We start from the raw sequence: 18,374 nt of genomic DNA on the forward strand, positions 1-18,374 counted from the left end.
CTTTTCTCCTACTCTCCCTATACATTTTAACGTCTCTCTTCCGCTGCTCTGATTTAACTCTTGACTGTAATACTCCCAAACAAAACCTTCATTAAGATAGACTCCAAAGTTAAAAGCAGAAAAGACCTGCTCGAACAAGTAGTTTCTGTCTGGGCAAGACTGTTCTCTACTGTATATTTACTACTCTTTCAACCAGTCTGGTTTTAAGTATCTAAAGCTAATTAGCTCTTGTAAATTAGATTTTCTTGAAGATTATACTCAAGAGCTGTAAGTCTTAGTGTAGGAACTACTTTCCTAGAAAATATCTTAACTTTTTTCCATTTTACATTGTACATATGTAGCCATACTCCCAAATAGGTTTCAGGCCTCTTTTCTGCAACTGTACTGATACAGAGCCAACAAGCACACTTTAAACCTCACTGGCATTAGCCTACCGGATGGATTTCATTGCAGATGGGGACCAAAAACGCTTACTTCCTCTCACTGGCATTCAGCCTCATCAAATGTTTGTAGGCTGTGTTCTCCCTGTCCCTTGACTGTCATCTAGCCAAAGAACATAAAATAGCTAATAAACTCTAAAGGGATTTCTGAATCAAGCTGCCAAACTTCAGACACCACTTATTGTGTACTTTTTGAAAATAAGGTCCCTGTTTGGGCACCAAAACTGGGAGATGCCCAAAATTAATTGCTGCTTTTGAAAATCCCAGACAGTCACTGTAATAAGTCTTAATCTTTCTCAGAGATTTAATCTTTGTGGTAGCTATTTCTTTTTGCTGCTTCTCTCTGAGCAACTCATGTTGTCTCCTTAGGATCTTTTAGGTAATATAAGGGCAAAACCTAATACCCTAATACAGTCTAACTCAAAAAGAAGGTGCTTTGCAGGCCAAAAAACTTGTGGGTGAATTGCCTTGTGTGTGAATTTTGAGATGCAGTTGTGTTGGACTTTTTTTTTTTTTAATGGCTTTCCTTAGTTGCAAAGTGTCAACAGTCAGATTTAGCCTTCCTCTAATTAGACCTTTACATGTACACTGCAGCATGCCACACAGTTTTTGGCTCCTCAGTTACCCATAAGCATGAGATTAAGGGAGGGTTCTAGATTACGTAGTTTTTGTCCTAGTACACACTCAAGGTGTGGCCAGACGTGCATCCCAAACCAGGAATTTAGAGGACCTCTTGAATCCCCCAGTTTAAGACATAGAGGCACACCTGTTTATTAAGGAAGTTTCAACAAGAACAGTAGATAACGTAATTTGGTGGGGTTTTTTTTTTTCCCTAAGCAAAGTTGAACTACACTAAGAAAACAGGTATGAGTAAATGATGCAAGATTTTGATGGTGGAGTAACTGGAGTATACTTATTTGCCAGACACCCTCTGCAGAGGCAAATCTAAAGTTCGTAAGTCTGTTTAGCATAGAAACTTCATCTGAACAGCTAAGGAAAAAGTCACTCTCAGGAATCTATTAAGTTAAGTACTGGCATGGGAGTCTTTGCAGTAAATGTATGTCATGTTCACAACAAATGGCAAAAGTACCACTGACAAAAGCCATTTCATTTTTCCACTGTGGAGGCAGTCCAAGACATCAGTCTTTGTGCACAATCTGTTATGTCTTTTTTTTAGTCAGTGATGTAAGAAATTTCTGAAGTTATGACTGTTTTCCATGTATTTGCATCCCTGTAAACTGCACAGTAGTTGAAGATGGAAATTATTTTTCATTGATCCTAAGCTCCAAGTTTCCTTGTTGAAGATGTTTATTAAAAAAAAACAACCAACAAATAGTCTGAGATAATTGTTAAGGTATTCACATATATTTACAAGGCTAAGGAAAATGCTGTCCCAAAGAGATGCTCATTAGTAGAATGAAGAACAAGGAACTAAATCTTTAGAGGAAAGTAAATTACAATCAAATTTGCAGTCTTTTAAGAGAGGTGGCTTTTTTGGGGAGGCAAATTCTATATTCAAAGGCATATTCTAATAAAGAAGACAATATTGCCTTATTATGTACGCTGGGTTTTAACACATCTGTAAGTCCCATTTTACTCATTCTGTTTATTTGAATAAATATGTATCTTTGCCAAAAACTACATTCCTACAAAGAGTTCTTTCTGTGCCTCATCTTCAAATAAAGACAGAATATACTGTAACACAGCAACTAAAAATTGACCTGAGACATGAGTGCACTTTAGGGATAAAACCTATTACAGCTCATCAAGATCCGTGACAAACTATTCTTATTTCATTAAGACACTAACCTGTAGAGAAAAGTGGGCCCTTGCCATGGCATGTATAAATGTAAGGATCAGAACGAGCACTTCTTGGAAATGTGGATACCAACATACTCAGTTCACCTTAAAATGTAAGTAGATAGTTATCAACTTTAGGAACTTGTATTACAAGAAAATAATATTTAAATTGCATATCTAACAACATCTCAGATTACTGTAGCTTCTTAAAATGTTAATTAGTTCTACTACTCATCCTTATTTTTGTTATGAATATAAAGTCACTGACACTATTACTTATGGCAGGCTCGCTTTCATGTTGAGTCCTTAATACTTTGTTAGTACAAAGGAATTGGTATTTAGTTATGAAACAGTTAACGAGGCAAAAACAATGATCATTTTTTATTTATTCTGAAAGAAGTGTTTCCAAAATGTTGTGGGTTTTTTTTTAATAGAAACAATTCTTCTGGACTATTGTTCTGGAAAAGTTCATTTTCACACAGCATGAATTTGGGGTCACACCTGTGGTGACAGTATCCTTTGCAACTAGAAGTCCTTTTCCTCCCCTGTGGCTATGTCCTCTCATAGTCCGATGCCACCAAGGAGGGAGCTCATTCGAGTCCCCAGAGGAACTCCCGGGAGAATCCCCTGCCCTACGGCACAAGTGGTCAGTGGGTCCCCACGGTGGACTGCACATTCAAAGTGGAAAAAGAAGCCTTATTTTTAAGAAAAAGCTTTCCACCCAGCCAAGTAGACCTTTCCCTCACCACAATTTGTCTGACGGGCTGAAGACAACCGGCCGTATTTAAAAACTTTGCCATTAACGCTTTTGTTTGTGTAAGTTTGCTTTGTGAAATTATTTTTTTTTTCTATTTCACCGCCGAACAACGTGGCTAATGATGGGAAATCACACGCCCGTTCACGGGCGGCTCTGCTCTTGGCTTCAGCCCCCTCAGGGATGGGCGATGGACGAAGGACACGGCATTCCCGTGACAGAGAGCCAAGGCTGCCAATGTAAGCGCCAAGGGCTGGGAGCCGCCGGCACGGAGGTCATCCCCGAAAAACCCCACCTCTGGGGCCACAGCCAGGTCGCCGTTACCGGCGCAGCCGCTCCCCCTCTCCCGCCCGATTCTCAAGTGATTTCCAAGTTACCTTCGAGCTCCTGCCGCGCGCTGTGGGCGGGAAGGGGCCGGGCCGCGCGCTGAGGGCGGGAAGGGGCCGGGGCCGGGGCCGGGCCGCGCGCTGAGGGAGAAGGCGGGGCCGGGCCTGTGTCAGCAGCTTCCCCGCCGCCTCAGGGGTGTGAGGGAGGGCGGGGCCGTCGGGGGCGGAGGGCGGCTGCGCGGCCGCCTCCCCGCGCTGCTGGCGGCCCTGAGGGGGCAGCGGCCGGTGGAGCGGAGCGCAGCGGGCACCGGGAGGGCCGGGGCCGGCGGGCCGGGCGGCCGCGGTGGGTACCCGCGGCTGCGATAGCTGGGTCGAGGGGGGGGACGGCTGCTGGCGGCTGGCTGGCCGTGTACGGACGGACGGACGGAGGGAGGGAGGGAGGGAGGGAGGGAGGGGGCGAGCGAGCGAGCGAGTCGCGGGTCGGGGAGTGCCGCCGCTCCCGCCCTCCCTGCGCCGTGCGGGAGAAGGGCGTCGTAACAGGCTGCCGGCGCGGGAAGAGATGCCGCTCCGCTCTGACCGCCTCCCCGCGCTCCCTTGCAGGCGCCGACCACAGCCTTAAGCGAGCGCTGCTGCGGGGGAGGGCGAAGCTTCGGGCTTCTCAGCTCCATCACCGCCCTGAATGCGCCAGCGGCGGCGTCTCTAGAACCGGCCGGTAGGTCCGTGGCTTATCGAGGCCGCTTGTCGCTGCGTGCCGGGGAGCCCTTCGCGGCAGGGGAGGGGGTGGGCTGGGGCCGCGGAATCCTTCGTGGCGGGTGGGGGCTGGGGCCGCGGAGCTTCCCGGCGTCCTCCCCCGACGGGGTGGGGGGGCATCGACTGTCGTGGCCGCTGTGCCGCGGGGCACGGGGTGCCGGCGGCGCGGGTCCTGCGGTGGGGCGGCGGGCTCTGCCCCCCGCCGGGCCGTGCGGGCATGCTGAGGTACGGGCCCGCGCCCCGACCGCGCTAGGGCCGGGGGGCAGCCGGGCTGGGGGACGCGGGAGGAGGGACAGGAAGGCCGCGCAGAGCGCGGCGGGTGGTGTGGGCTCTGCCCCGGGCCCTCCTGCTCCGCCGACCCTGGGGTGAGCTGGGCTTTTGGTACCGGCGGCACACGCGTGGCGGTTTGCGCCAGCCGGCGGCGAGGAGCTTGGTTTTGCTTACGCAAACCACACAAAGCAACCCCCCGAACTTCTTAACAGAGGCAAACTTTCTGCCTCGTTAACGTTTTTGGAGGGGCAGAAATGAAGTCTGAATCTGTTGGCCTGTGATGAGAAATAGCGTAGGTTTCGCTGGCTTTTTATCTCCTAGCAATCGACACCTCCGCAGACCGCAGCATAATCTCTCTCATATTCTAGATTGTGTCATTCTATTTAAATTGCATGTTTAAAACAACAAAGGCAGTGACTTCATAAGGAACCGCCAGGAGCTGCTCTGTATCCCTTCTGTTTATTAGGGAAACATTTGGGAACCGGTTTGGTTTTGTAGGTGGGATCAGAAGTAAATGTCGGACATGAAAACTGTAAGGTTGGTTGCAGGTAATGTGTCTAGCCATCTTATTAAGGTGTGAGTTTTGGAGAAGGGAATATGAAAGTCTTTGCATGTGGAACTAGCTGGGGCAGTAACCGTGATCAGCTCATGAAGCCTTTTCGGTGGGAAGAGAATACGTTTTATGAAGCTGTATGGTGAAACTGGGTCAGAACACGCAGACTTTCTCCTGGGGGCTGAACCTTGTGTGAGAGCGCTGTTCCTAGGTGTCTTGTTCCTGGGTGTCTTGACTTCCAGGTCATTTGTTTGGGCTCAGGCTAGTGAAGTGATGACATTTAATACCTCAAGTAATGACTCCAGAGCAGGACTACTTTCTGTGTTCGAATTATGCATCAGGCCTCTGAATGGTACTCTGCCTGTGCAAGTCTGTCTTTGGATGACCAGGAGTATGTTCTAAAGACATTTCCACAAGAGTTAGAATCAAAGAGGATACAGATACAAATAGCCAAACAACTTAGTTTGATTCTTGTGCAAGAAATACTGGTGAGGAAGGAGTAAATCTAGTCTTGGAATCTTTTCGTAGTGCAATTACAACAGAACTTGCTACCACTCCTAGTGTTATCAAACGTGCCTATCTGTTCAGCTTTCACATTGGGCATAGGTATTTCATCTGCGGTGTCTTTTTTTATCTGCCAACAAGTACGTCTTTCCATAAACAGTTTTTAAATGTAAGCACCAATTTTAGGAAAGAAAAGAATGACAGCAAGAGATAGAAAAACCTACAGCCTAACTTCTTAAGGTGTTTTATTTCTTGTTTTTAACCTAGCAGTCCTGTTTGATGATTGTAAAAGCATATAACTTGTATTCCTCCTGCAATGGGACTTTTTTTCTTCTGCTGTTGCGTGATAGAAAAAAAACCTGAACCTTCTGTAGATGAAGATTTTTGTATTGATTTTTTTTCAATTCACGCTCTATTCTACTCAGTGTGTGAATTGGGGTTTTTTTTGAAGTTAAAGGTGCAGTAAAACTAAATACTTTAGAATACACCAGGTATAAAAGGAGACAGACTGTATCGTAGGGTGTCGTTATAACAGCTTAATTAAAAAAAAATATGAAATCCTATCATTCTGAGACTTGTTGAGTGGAGTTGGAGGCTATGAGAGCCACGGACTGGAAGACACTTGGGTGGCTGTGGCCTGGACGGGCTGAATGTTAAAGGAAAGTAAGTGTGCAGTACCTCTTTTCACCAGGATAACAGTGTGGGATCCAGTAGTCTATGCACGGTTTCAAAAGCCTTTGAAAGGAAAAATGGGCTGTGGTATGGATGGGTGGTAAATAACTGGTCATCTTGAGCCTGTGATAACTTGTGCATAGCATTGTCATTTTGGATACCTCAAAGAGAAGTAGTGAAGAAGCTTAGGAAAGGGAGGAGGTTGCATTCCTGTGGATGGGAAGTTACCAAGGCACAAACGTTGTGTTTGCCTGTTCTGGTCAGAAGAAAGGTGGTATGCTTCTTCCTTTTTTTTCCTTTATGGTGGGATTTTTTTTCTGCCATGTGATTCTTATAAACCTAGAGTAAGTATGATAGTGAAGAACTGCAAGTTAAAATGCAGTCTTTTTTTCTGTTTCCTTTTGAAGAGCACAGCAAAGGAAATATTTTCACTTTTACATGTGGAACAGAAATTACTTGGCACATAGCTATTTTCCTCCCAACTGAAAGCAGGTATGAACAATAATAATTAGCAGTTGTATAGTGCAATAAATCTTCAAAGTGCCTTCAAATCTTAATCAGCAAACCATAATAGCACGCTATTCCTGCAAGAGAGGTAAGTAATTAGACAGATAAAATGAGACTGGGCAGACTCTTAAATGGAGTTTATTGTTGAAGTGCCAGTCAGTTGGACAAAGCTCCTCTTTATCGCTGAAGTCTCTGAATATTGCTGTACGTTAAATGGCTTCAAATGTTTATATGTTGAAATACTCGACAGTGTGGCCCAGAGGGCCTGCTTAATGTAGGCATCCTCTTGTTCCAAGTCCTTTGCAGTTAAGGAGATCTTCCACTTAAGTCTCTCTAGTGGTTTTTCAGAGCACCTGTCAAGACTTACTAACTTGAACAAGAGTAAGGTCAGCTCTTTAAAGGGAGTGATTTGCTTTTGAAGAGCTTTCCAGTTTACTTGCGTGACAAGGCTAGAACCTTTAGTCCATTGATGATACTGGTAAAATTCAAAGCGATTTCACCAGGAGTCTGTTAAACCTAAGAGCTTGTAAGTACCAATCCGGCTGCTGCATTTTGGACATTTGAGAGGGAGTGTTGGTTAGCAGCCTGATGCTTGCTCTATCAGTCACACTTTCTTTTCTCTGTTCACAGAAGAATTGGCTGGAATTCTACTGTTTTCAAATGAACTAGTCGGTGAGACAAAGAGACTGAAAGGCAAGTCTTGGGGTAGTGCGTCATGGTGCAGGAAATATTTGTAAGCAGTTGCCCCAAGGTGTTGTTTACCATGGGACAAGTGTGGATGGAAAGCTATGAATACCAGAGTTAAGTTAATGTTGTATGTCGCCAGTTAACTATTAATGAAATCTGTGCATCTGTAAAGAAGGGTGGAACAGAAACACTGAAAGAAGTGTTTCCCAGCCCCACCTCCTCCTGAGTGTAGAGAAGGAAGCGGGCATTTGCAGATGGGAAGGGCAGAAGATGACTCTTCAGTGCCGGGTTTATTTTGTCCGGGCTTCTCTTTCTCCTATGCCAGTTAAATAGCTAGTAAGCAACTAGGCGTATTCTTTGTGCATCATTATCTATTAAAATACTTTCATAAAAGGCAATGAATTGAGTAGGCTGCCTTGGAACAACGATATGCCTTGTGAATTTGAAATTCAATTGCCAGGATAGAGATCTGCTCCAGTTAGCTTATGAAACTCCATAGAAAGAGTAACAGAGGTGAGAAAGCTTTGTTCTCAGGGTTTCATCTGTTGCTCTTTATCTTTTATGTGTAAATTTAATATGCTGCAGAAATGTCTGTATGTAATGTATCAAGAATTAAAGGAACACCCAGTATTAAAACTGCTGATTTTTGATTGCTGGTATTTATAGGGAATCCTGGAGTTTTGCAGGACCTTAAGTGTTATTAAGGATTTGTAGACAAAAGGGTAATGTCAGATTTAGGACTAGGTGTTGTCAGCTCATTGTTCCTGCTTCAAACAGTCTCATTAAATTAGATGAGATGGGGCACTTGGAAAAGATGGTGAAGCTTTGTCTCCCATTTTGTAGCTAGAAGTAAAACACAGGGAGAAGAATCGACTGCCTTAAAAATGATGAAAATTTGAGTGCCCAAGTTAGGAATGATACACAAATCTCTTTGTGAACTAATCTGATGCTGTCGAAAAACATACAGCTTTTTTCAGTAGACTCTGAGGTGAAGACATTTTAACTTCCGTGTGATTCTACTTTGTTGGAGGAAGGACGTGCTTTTCTAGCGTGTTCTCCTAACTCTGCATAAAGAATTTTTTTTGTTCATTTGTTTCTTGAAAATTGTCTTAGTAAAGAACATTTGTCTGTATCTGTGGGAGAGATGGGAGGGAACATCCTGGAGAGCTTGTTGAAATTTTTGAAAGTGAATCTGCAAATGGCATTCGTATGGTGTTGATGTCATCTTTAACAATGTTTGTATGTAGTGTAGGTACTTGGTTTCAGGCACATGTGCGGAGAGGTACCACAGAGGTGGCATATCTGAAGTCTGTTTTATTTAGGAAAGAAAAATAAAATCTTGAGACAAAAGGCTACTTGGGTGACTTTTCTTGAATGATGCTGTTGCTGGTGATTTTTATTTGTGCTGTAAGCTTGAAACTGATTCTGAGTTTAATAGGGAATACTCCTGTTTAACAGCCTTTCTCAAGCAGAAGAACTTAAAAAGAGGCTCTTTCCCATCAGACCTTTTCCTGAAATCCAGTTTTGTTTGTTGCTCTATAATTTGTTGAGGGGAGAAGGCTGTTGGATCATACAAATTCCTCATGTTTTGAAGGTAGAATGTGCTTTGTATTGTAATGAATGCTTGACTCTTACTGGATAAATCAGTGGAAATACCAAGTTCTCCTGTGTTTCATATCCAGTATCACAATAGCTGTGAAATACTTTTAACTGTGTGTATGTATGTAGGTGCAACTGATGTTCTGTAGCAGCCAGATGACAATAGTCTTACTAGCAGTTTCCAGGATGTCCTGGTACGTTGGAAACCTATCACCACTGCTGTATGTTGGGCAAAACTAAGGATACTAGTTCATTGCAATAGCATAATTATGTCAGTGTATTAGAAATTGTTGCGTTCTCTGTTGACTTCAGTGCTATTTCAGAATTGAGATTGAAAGGATAAAGAGTTGTTAATGTAAATATTTACAGTAAAGTTGTATGCTTGGGAATGTAAGCTTTTCAGAGTCTTCTGTCCATTCCAGTCTGTCTTTATTCATGTAATAGCAAGTGTTGTGCTCAGGTAGTGGGCAGGCCCTCAAAACCTGTTGCAGAGAAACCCCAAGGAACTGAGTGCAAAGGCTTTTAAAGATATTACTGAGTACCCACAGAACATGGCTTATCTCATTATCTCAAGGGCTATAGACATTCTCATTTGCAGCTCCCTGTTTGTGCAGGGGAATTGGTTCCCAGTGATTAACTTTATGTTTCAGTTGAGGATTTTTCCCTCTTTAATATTGATTTTTTAGCATTTCAATAGTGTGTAGATTGGCTCCTGTATTCTCAGGTTTTCGTAGAGACGTGAGTGGCTACAAGGAGGATGTGAAATACCCAATAAACCTGTGACACTGGTGGTTCCAGAGTTTTCTTAGGGTCACCAGGGAAAGGTAATGGGACTTCTCTTATAAAGCCATGTCTGCTGCACAGCAGACGTTCAGAGACCTTGCTGTTGAAATATCAACTGCAAAATTTCAAACTTGTAAGCAACCTTATTCGGTGTTAAATGTTTCATCTTTCTGGATGGAGCTGTTGACTTCTGCTAACTGCTTCTTTATATTGTAATTTTAAAAGATTAAAAGAACTAAAGAGGGGGTCTAAATTAGAGTTTCAAACGTGAAACTGTTAGAAATAGTTGTGCTTCGTAGCAAAGTTGTTCCTGGTTTAAGAGATTAAAGATTTGGACTTGCATATCGCTTTTAAGTAATAGAGGCATGAACAAATGGAGTATATAGATTTTTATTAATGTCTTACATAGGTGGTTAAATTTTATGTAAGTTTTGTACCTAGTTTTCTCATCAGAGTATCAGTACTGTAAAAAAATCTTGCTGATTCTACTTCTCTTGTCACATTTCATCAAGTACAACAGTGTATTATTACTGATTGTACTTGATGATCACTTGTACTTGATGACCATTTGTCTCCAAGTAATTCAGTGTTTCAGAACAGAGAAAAGTTGGAGCAGGGGAAGGAAGTGGATGTTTTGCCATTTAGTATCTTTACTGTAAAATCAACAAGTGGAAACCTTCCTAGTGCTTAGGGTTACGGTCAGTGGAATAATAGCTCACTTTTCCTAAGTCAATGCAAAGCTGTACTTGCCTTCAAATAATTAACTTGGGAGTTTGAATCCCAGGCAAGCAAATTGTCAATACAGTGATACAAGTGCTACTTTTATTCTTTACTTTGTAATGTCAGTGAGTAACAGCAGTATACATCACTGACTGGACAATTGTGTGGTTAGGTTTATGTAGAGTTATCCCTCCAGCAGCCTAACTAAAGATTATATGTAACTTCCTTAATGGTGTGTTTCAACAGGTGATTTACTCTTTTTCTTCTTCAGAGGTTATTTCTTACGGTATTTCTTTCAAGTGCCTTTGTGTGTTTTAACTTTCTCAGTTATTGAGGTGCATTTTTTTTGTTTATGCTTCTGAAGCCAGTTTGCTTTCATCTTCTGTAAGTCTCAAAATTGGACTCCTTTAGATTAATTTGACTTACAGGAAATAAGTGCCTGTATGCATGTACTAATCAGAGATTTATTTGTCAATAAGCTCTCTCTGTACTTTTCAGTGAAGAATTTATCATCTCAGGTTTTTTAGGAGAAAAGAAATTCTGTCCAACCTTCATAGAGATCTTTTAGACTTCTTGTGTATCTTCAGTCATCTTTGTTCTTAAACCAGTGCCCTGCACTTGAAGGAATTTCCTCTTAACCATTTGAAGGAGGATTTCAGAAACACTTGCAGAAGAAGTCATCTTAACTGATTGATTAGTGTCAGATACCTGTACAAGGAGTAGCAGCAAAACATGATAACGTCTAATGAATCCTTCGAAATATTAAAAATTGGCAGTGTACACAGCCTAGAAAAGGAAGGTAGGGGGAAAGAAGAAAAAAAAAAAAAAGTGGGCGCATTCAAGGTATGCTGGGGCACCTTCAGTTCCCTCTAATCCAGGTTTATGGGCCCTGCCACAATGTCCCTATCATCTGATGTGCTGGTGGTGGAGGCTTCTGTTAGCTGAGATTTCTCCCTGATAAAAGGTTGCTCCTGTTTAATGTGGTCATGTTTAATGACTGATGTGTGGCGTGGTTTTGTGATTGATTTGTTTTCTTGGGGTTTTTCTAGGTGGTGGTGTGTTGTTTTTTTTTTTTAGAACCGTTGATCTTCATCTCTTTTAATTGTAAATTTGTTCAAACTCCAAAAATAAGAAACTTGCCTGGGAAGCCTGCTGTACTGATCCATTTAGTAGGAATTGGAAGAAATAGACACTGTAAGTTTTTGAGGAAACTGCAAGACATTAGATTTATGTTTCCTGAAAGAAGTTTCTTCTAATGCTATTTATTTGGCAAATGTACATGCTTGGAAAAAGGAGCTAATTCTCAAGAACCTTAAATTTTGAACAGCTTAATTTTTCAGCGTGCCCTGTCATTGTAGTCCCTTGAATGACCTTAATAAAGAATTTAAAGATTATCCGATTATAAAGATTTGCTAGCTGGCAGTGATGAAAGTTTGTTTCATCAGCTATATAGAGTCATTTATTGAGTGGCTTTGCAGTTAGGTTATCACATCTGTGGAACGGCCAAATCAGCCTGGAGCTTTAAGCTCATGGGCTAACATGTAGAGCTGAATTACTGAAATAGCTTTGCAGAACTCCTGTATGTCAAGTTAAAATTTGTATGCTCATGATGGTTGTTACAGGACTCTGCTGATTCAGATGTGTGATACATTGTGAAAATTAGTTGGGTTTTTTCTTGTTTTCAGTAGTTTTTGGTATCATTAGATCACACTAGCACTAGTGTTTGCTTTAATCTACTGGCAAACAGTTCCAGCAAGAACAGTTTTCTTGTCCCTTTTTCCTTGCTCCTTGGTACAGTTCTGTCCTCTGTGAATTTGAGGAATACGATATGTAAAGGAAGGAAATGTTAAACCTACTTTTAGTTGTTTGTCACAAAATACTAAAGAAAACACTAAAAAAGTTTTTATTACCATGTTGTAATTTTATTTGCATGTGTTGTCTTCAGAATAGCAATATTTTATGTGCTGGAAGATTGTTTGGATTTGACAGTGTGGTGGCAGAAGAAAACGTTCTGGTTTTGGTAGCTGCAAACATTTGCTGCTGGGTGGCTGGTAAAAGTCAGGTGACTGAACCATTACGGGGTCCTTCAAGACCCTTAGCACATTCTTCTCTAGTGAAAATTGCGAAGGTAGGTTACTGTATTCATGGCAAACAAAAGAAACTGCTCTTTATGAACTGCTTAGTTATAGCTGTGTTACTGGAACAATATGTCATGTGGATTAAAAGTGTAAATGTGTTCAGAAAGGGATTAGAGAAATTAAAGTCACAGACCATTAGTGCCTATTAGATTTGACTGAGCAGCTCAACAGCTCAGGAACTCAATAAACTGGTGATTGCCAGGGGAGGATGATGGGAGAGGTGACCTGATCCACAATAGTACTTCTATTGAACATTGCTTAGGCTTCTGAATACCAACAGAAGTAGAAAGGTCCTCCAAGCTGAAAACTTCTGTAATCTTTTTTTAAAAAAAGCTTTATTGGAAATTTTCCGTGATCTGCCTTTTTTGAAGCTTGTGTCCCCCCGCATGGGCTGACTTGTTGTTCAGAGGGGAACCCTAGGAACTGAAAGAATCCAAACACTGGGAACTGCTGTACTGGCCATGAAAGTCTGTATTACAGCAGCGTGTTGGTAGCAGTTAGGTCAGTGCTCTGGATTGGAGACATCAGCAGTGGTCATGGCTGTATCTGAAAGATGGGAGATGTTTCCACGTAGCTGAAGAAATATAAATGGGATGTTGAGCTGTCTCATTCAAGCTGCAGTTCCTTGCTTGTTTTTTCATCCTTTCTGTCATGGAATCCTTATTCCCTTTTCTTCAGACCCCTTAAGGAGGGACTAAATGATGGATAGTCGGGTCATCAAGGGAATTAATTTTCACACATACAACTGTAAATACAGTTGCTCAGGAAGAGAGGACACAAATACAGGAACACCTTCATGGTATCACAACATCTTGGTTGCAGTATTAGTTAATGTTGGAGGAAAGTGAAAATATGCTAGTTGATGAAATAATGAAATAGAATATGTAAGTAGTTGTAATTTTAAATGGTATCATGTGAAAAGCACAACATATAACAACTTGTGGAGACATAAATAGTTTGATTTCTTTTAGAAATGAGAAACATGTTACTTAAGAACTGAAGGGCATGAATGATAAAAGGCATTCTTTTTGTTCTTGCTTGCCTCAACATCAGATTCTTGTTCTCTGTTAACACTAGGACGTGCTGTTTTGCTCTATGTACTCTTTGGTCTTGCATGCTGAAATAAGCATAAGATAGTCAAAAAGAGCATTTTTCAGTGCAAACCCTTTTGTTTTTTGATATTGTCAGACACTGACTGAGTTTGTGTCTTTCAGTACTGAGTGTTAAAGAGCAGAATAGAATCAGCAAATTACATTTAACGTCGTACGTGGAAATTTCCCTGGTGCCTGCACAGCGTGGAGTATAGTTTGCAATATTATAGAAAATATTTTTGAGCTTGTCATTAACTAAACTCTTTGATATATGCATTAATTCTCACTGATTCTGTCCCACCCATTGCCTTTGCTTTGAAAATACTAAAGAACTGAAGATCACAGAAATTAACTTTTCACCATAATACGAACTGCTGGTTGGGAAGTCTGCTGATGATGCAAAATCTGTTTGTTCTGCTTCCCTCTTCAGTGGTTTTGGAGAAGTCTAATAGAAACTACTGCCTGTCTAGACTTTAATAATTTATATATAAATTTACTTTTTATGTAGACAACATTTGTTTCAAGGCTTTTGCTGTTTTTTCAATGATAGGCTATAAATGCCAGTTAAAAAAACAAACAAACCAACAAACAACACAATTGTCATGCCAAGAAGTATTATGCATCTAGTAAGAGCGATTGCTTTTTATAAGAGTTTTGGAACCCTGAGGTATACTGTCTTTAAGTGGTTTTCAAAGAATTCATTGAACTAGGATTTTTCTGTGTGACAAAAGCTGTAATTAGTGACCAGTAGGGTCTTTGATATGGAGCAACTGTAAATTGTGTGACTCCTGAGTGGGGAAAGTTTGAGTTTCCTTCTTCCGTCTCCCCCATCTGTTGCTTGCAGAAACTGGGCGGGGAGTTTGTTGGCTGTTTGTAGACTCTTGGTATAAAATAAAGGGTGAAGTCTTAAGCCACTTTCACAGAAGTCTGATTATTGTTGAAGATGATCACTAAAAAATTGGAGAGGTTGCTCATCAGTGTGATAAGAGGTGAAGGCTAGGTTAGTACCAGCTGTCTTCAGTGATTTTTTTTTTTTTTGCTAAACCTCAAATTTTTAATCTGTAAATCTGTACTTTTTAAAATGTAGCATGTGAGTGGTTCTACGCATTTATTTCCCCCTAAATGACTGGGGTAATATTCAGCCTCTAGTTAAGTGGATGGAAAATGGCCACTAGTGTAAAACAAATAATAAAAATACTCAGGGAGGGAAAAATACATTGGAGGAAAAAGTGTTTTTCTTCTGTAATTGATTAGTCATGGTCCACAGGATGCCTTGGTTTGCTAGCAAGACCTGACATCTGTACTGATTTTTTTTAATTTATTTTTCTTATGCAGAAGTTTCCAATGCCCCTTTGTCTGTAAATTGTGTATTTCTGCCTTGGCTAAAACAGTGTGTGTATGCTTTTGTGCAAGTATGCTTTCTTTCTGTTTTCTCTCCACTATCTGATGAAGTCTTGGTTCTGGCTTCTGTGCTTTTGCACAGGGGTATCTATGGATTATTCCTCCCACTGTGGACTGAGTCCTGTCCTGTCATTGAGATTTAAATCTCAAGATGATAAAATGTTCCCTCTCCCCCCGATTAATCTTTTTTTCCTCCTTGCCTCCTTTGATTAATATCAAATTGAGTGGTGAACCCTTGATGCTTCTCACTGATTGCTAGTATTAATCTTTCTCAGGTAATTGTATGCAGCTTGAGGTAAACAAATACATCTGGTCCAGTTTGATAATCTATCATTCAAATTCAGTAGTTTATAAGAAAAGTTCATAGAAAATGCATGGTAGCAAGACAGCATATATCAAAATCAAAAATATTTTTGAACTATTGATAAAACATTCTAAAGTTTTGAAGTCCGTTTCAGACTACTGCCCAAGTGCTTTTTTAAAGCCTTACATTTATGAATTTTATACATGCTGTGTCAATGAATAATCTCTCACTTCTTTTTCAAAGAGTTTTATTTATCAGTAGAAGAGCTTCAGCCCATCTTTTTTTGTTACACAGAATTCTGAATTTTTTTCCTAAAAGCAGCACTCTCTTAGAAGTTTATGCCATTTGTATACTGAAAAAGCAAATAAATAAAATGGGTATGTTATAAAAAATACTAAGTTTGCAAGACTAAAACTCTAATACTATACTTAGGACTGGAAGAAAATTTGGATTGTTGTAAAAGTTCTAGCCGTGCGTGGAAAGGATAAAAGTTAACATGTTGTATACAGATCATATTGTATATGACTTGAGCTCTCAGGTTTTGGAGGGATGACTTTTTTTTTTTACTTCAGTGTGGTGTGTCTGCTTATTTTAGGTGGTTCTAGTTAGTGTTTTCTTGGGTCTCCGTGAAATGAGAGTTACAGGGTTAAGCTGCTGTACATTGAATTATCAAATTGGTTGAGAAGGCAGGAAAACTGGATGCATTCTTTAACTGGTCTATCTCACTGTGGTCCAGCTGCATCCATAAAAGATTCAAGTGCTGTTATATTATCCTTCTATTCTCCTTTCACTTAATTCCTCACTAGGGCAGTGGGTTCAGAGGTTAATACAACCTTGCACTTCCATTCCAATACAGCAGGTATAATTTGTACATGGGCATTACCTGCGTATGTCCTCAGTCTGACTAGCTCTCCATTACTGTTCATAAGAATGTTCTTAAATGAAAGGAAAGGTGATGATGTGCCTTGCTTTCTTCTCAGTTTCTAGGCCCGTAGAGGAGAATTTTCTGCTAGTTTGTCCTTTTATGCAGCCAAGGGTGTAATATGGCTCTTTGTCCTGTAACTCTATTAATATGAATGCATTTATCATCCAGACAAAGCAAAACTTCCCTGAACTCGGTTTTTTGGCGACAGCGGGCTTGGCATTGTCATGGGAGGAGGTGCTGCTATCTTGTTTTTCCTGTTTTTTTGGCAATGCCATCTTATGTAGCTTGTTCTGTCCTGTAATCTTTCCAAGTACCAAAATATTACAGAGCACAGATAGTGATCAGCTGGAGTCTTTGTCCATTCTAGTGTGTGAACCTAAATCAAATCTATCTAGCACATCATGGACTATCTCTCTGTCTTTACTATAGATCAAGCAGTCTGTTTTGTCTGGAAGGTCTAGTTAAGAGTTCTGTAAATCACCTTTGCAGATTTTTTATGTTGCTATCAAATTATACTGAAACTTCTGTCCTTTGTGGTAAGGGTCCTTTTTACACTCTGAATCCCATTCACTTTCTTGGCTCAGAAACCATAAGCTTTGTGAGATTTTGGAGCTGGGCAGCAATAGCAGGTAGAGGAATGCCTTGTGAAAGAGAAATGGCATGTTGTCCTATCTGAAAGGAAAAGGACATCACATCACCTTTGAGGGCAGTTAAGTCATGGAGAATATCATGGCAGTAGGACCAAATAAATTATGTGTAGCCTCTATTTAAGATGAATCATAAATTGAGTGTGTGTTAGAGATTTGTTCAAGGGGCTGTATAGTCAATTTAACAATTGTTAAGTTGTAAACAGCTTATTGAATCATGTGGTATGTAATTATATATTTTTCTGAAGTGTGGTGAGCGGAGTGACAGGCTGAGGGATTCTAGTTAACTGATCAGGTTCTGATTAACTTGTATAATTTTGGTACAAAGCCATATGTTGCTGTGTCAGCTCATGTTTTGGAGCAAGATCATGGTTTCCTAACCATAGGCATTCCAAGTCTTCAAGTGGCTTTGTCTACTAATTAATCTGGAGCTAAAACCTGCTAATTGCAGGATTTAAACTAGATGGTATAAACTGCTTGGAAAGGCTTTGGCCTCCATAAAGGGCTCATTTAAAAAGCAAGCATCCATGACCAAAAAAACTTCATTTTGTGTGGAATCTTTCAACTGATAGGTATCTCTGGACATGCTGCTAAGTTACTTGGTGATAGTTGTCACATGGATTGTACTGTTCTCAGTACTTGGTCTACCACATCTACAGACTTGAGTGGAGCAGATGGGCAAACTACGCAAACTTTTAAATACGTTATCAGTTGGAGGAAATGGATCAACTATGGATGGTTGGATAAAAAGAGCCTGCCTTTAAAGAAATAGTGTTTATTCAATATCTGCAAGATGGTGGTGAGTAATATGCTTAGAAACTAATCTGCTAAGGACAGACTTCAACAGAGAACCTAAACAACCTGAGAGCCTGAAAAATACTGGAATATGGAAACACCAGCAGCAGATGACTGAGTTTTGAGAAATCCTATAGTGAACCGGTAGAGAGTAATATCTTTCCTATAAAGCTTGTCTTCCTCTTTCTGGACAATGAGTCTGTTTTGCAACATGAAAGTATACACTGCATGTTTTCTGTGTCCTCAGATTTTTTATCTGCCCTGAAAACTGGTTACTGGTTGGGAGTGTGTATGCAGAGAATATGTACAATGTCAGTCTTAAATTGATTTCTGTATGCGTGAGTATGAAAGGAAGTGCAGAACAAATGGATCTGCAATTTGAGAGGACAGATGATCACCTCAGCTGTGATAGATTGTTTGCCTGGGGCAAGCAGATGATAGGCAGAAGGAGTTTCCATGTTTGCACTGTGTGCATCTGGCTTAGAACTGAATTATTTTTTATATTAGCCAGTTGGGTTTTTTTTTTTCATTATTGGTTTCACAGAATACTGTTTAATATAGTTCATGTCTGGACCTTGTTCGTAGCTCACCTAAATTATGTTACAGTGATGGGTTCTCAGTTATGGGGTGAAAAAAAAGAGATGTATCCTGTTCAAAGACAATATTAATGAATTCCCAACAGTTTTCTCCTCAGCTCATCATCATCTC

At 40.8% G+C, this 18,374-nt stretch overlaps 1 protein-coding gene across 3 annotated transcripts in view; it reads left to right on the forward strand.

The window, feature by feature from the left end:
- The first annotated feature begins 3,549 nt into the window (after positions 1–3,549).
- Positions 3,550–18,374, forward strand: part of PTPN13 (protein tyrosine phosphatase non-receptor type 13) — a 126,540-nt gene continuing 111,715 nt past the window's right edge. For all 3 annotated transcript variants that reach the window (XM_037395644.1, XM_037395652.1, XM_037395661.1), the window contains exons 1-2: positions 3,550–3,663; positions 3,921–4,032. The gene's annotated coding sequence lies outside the window, so the exon portion shown is untranslated. The remainder of the gene's footprint in view (positions 3,664–3,920; positions 4,033–18,374) is intronic.

The sequence above is a fragment of the Falco rusticolus genome, chromosome 1 (genome assembly GCF_015220075.1).
Source record: "Falco rusticolus isolate bFalRus1 chromosome 1, bFalRus1.pri, whole genome shotgun sequence".
Taxonomy (NCBI): domain Eukaryota; kingdom Metazoa; phylum Chordata; class Aves; order Falconiformes; family Falconidae; genus Falco; species Falco rusticolus.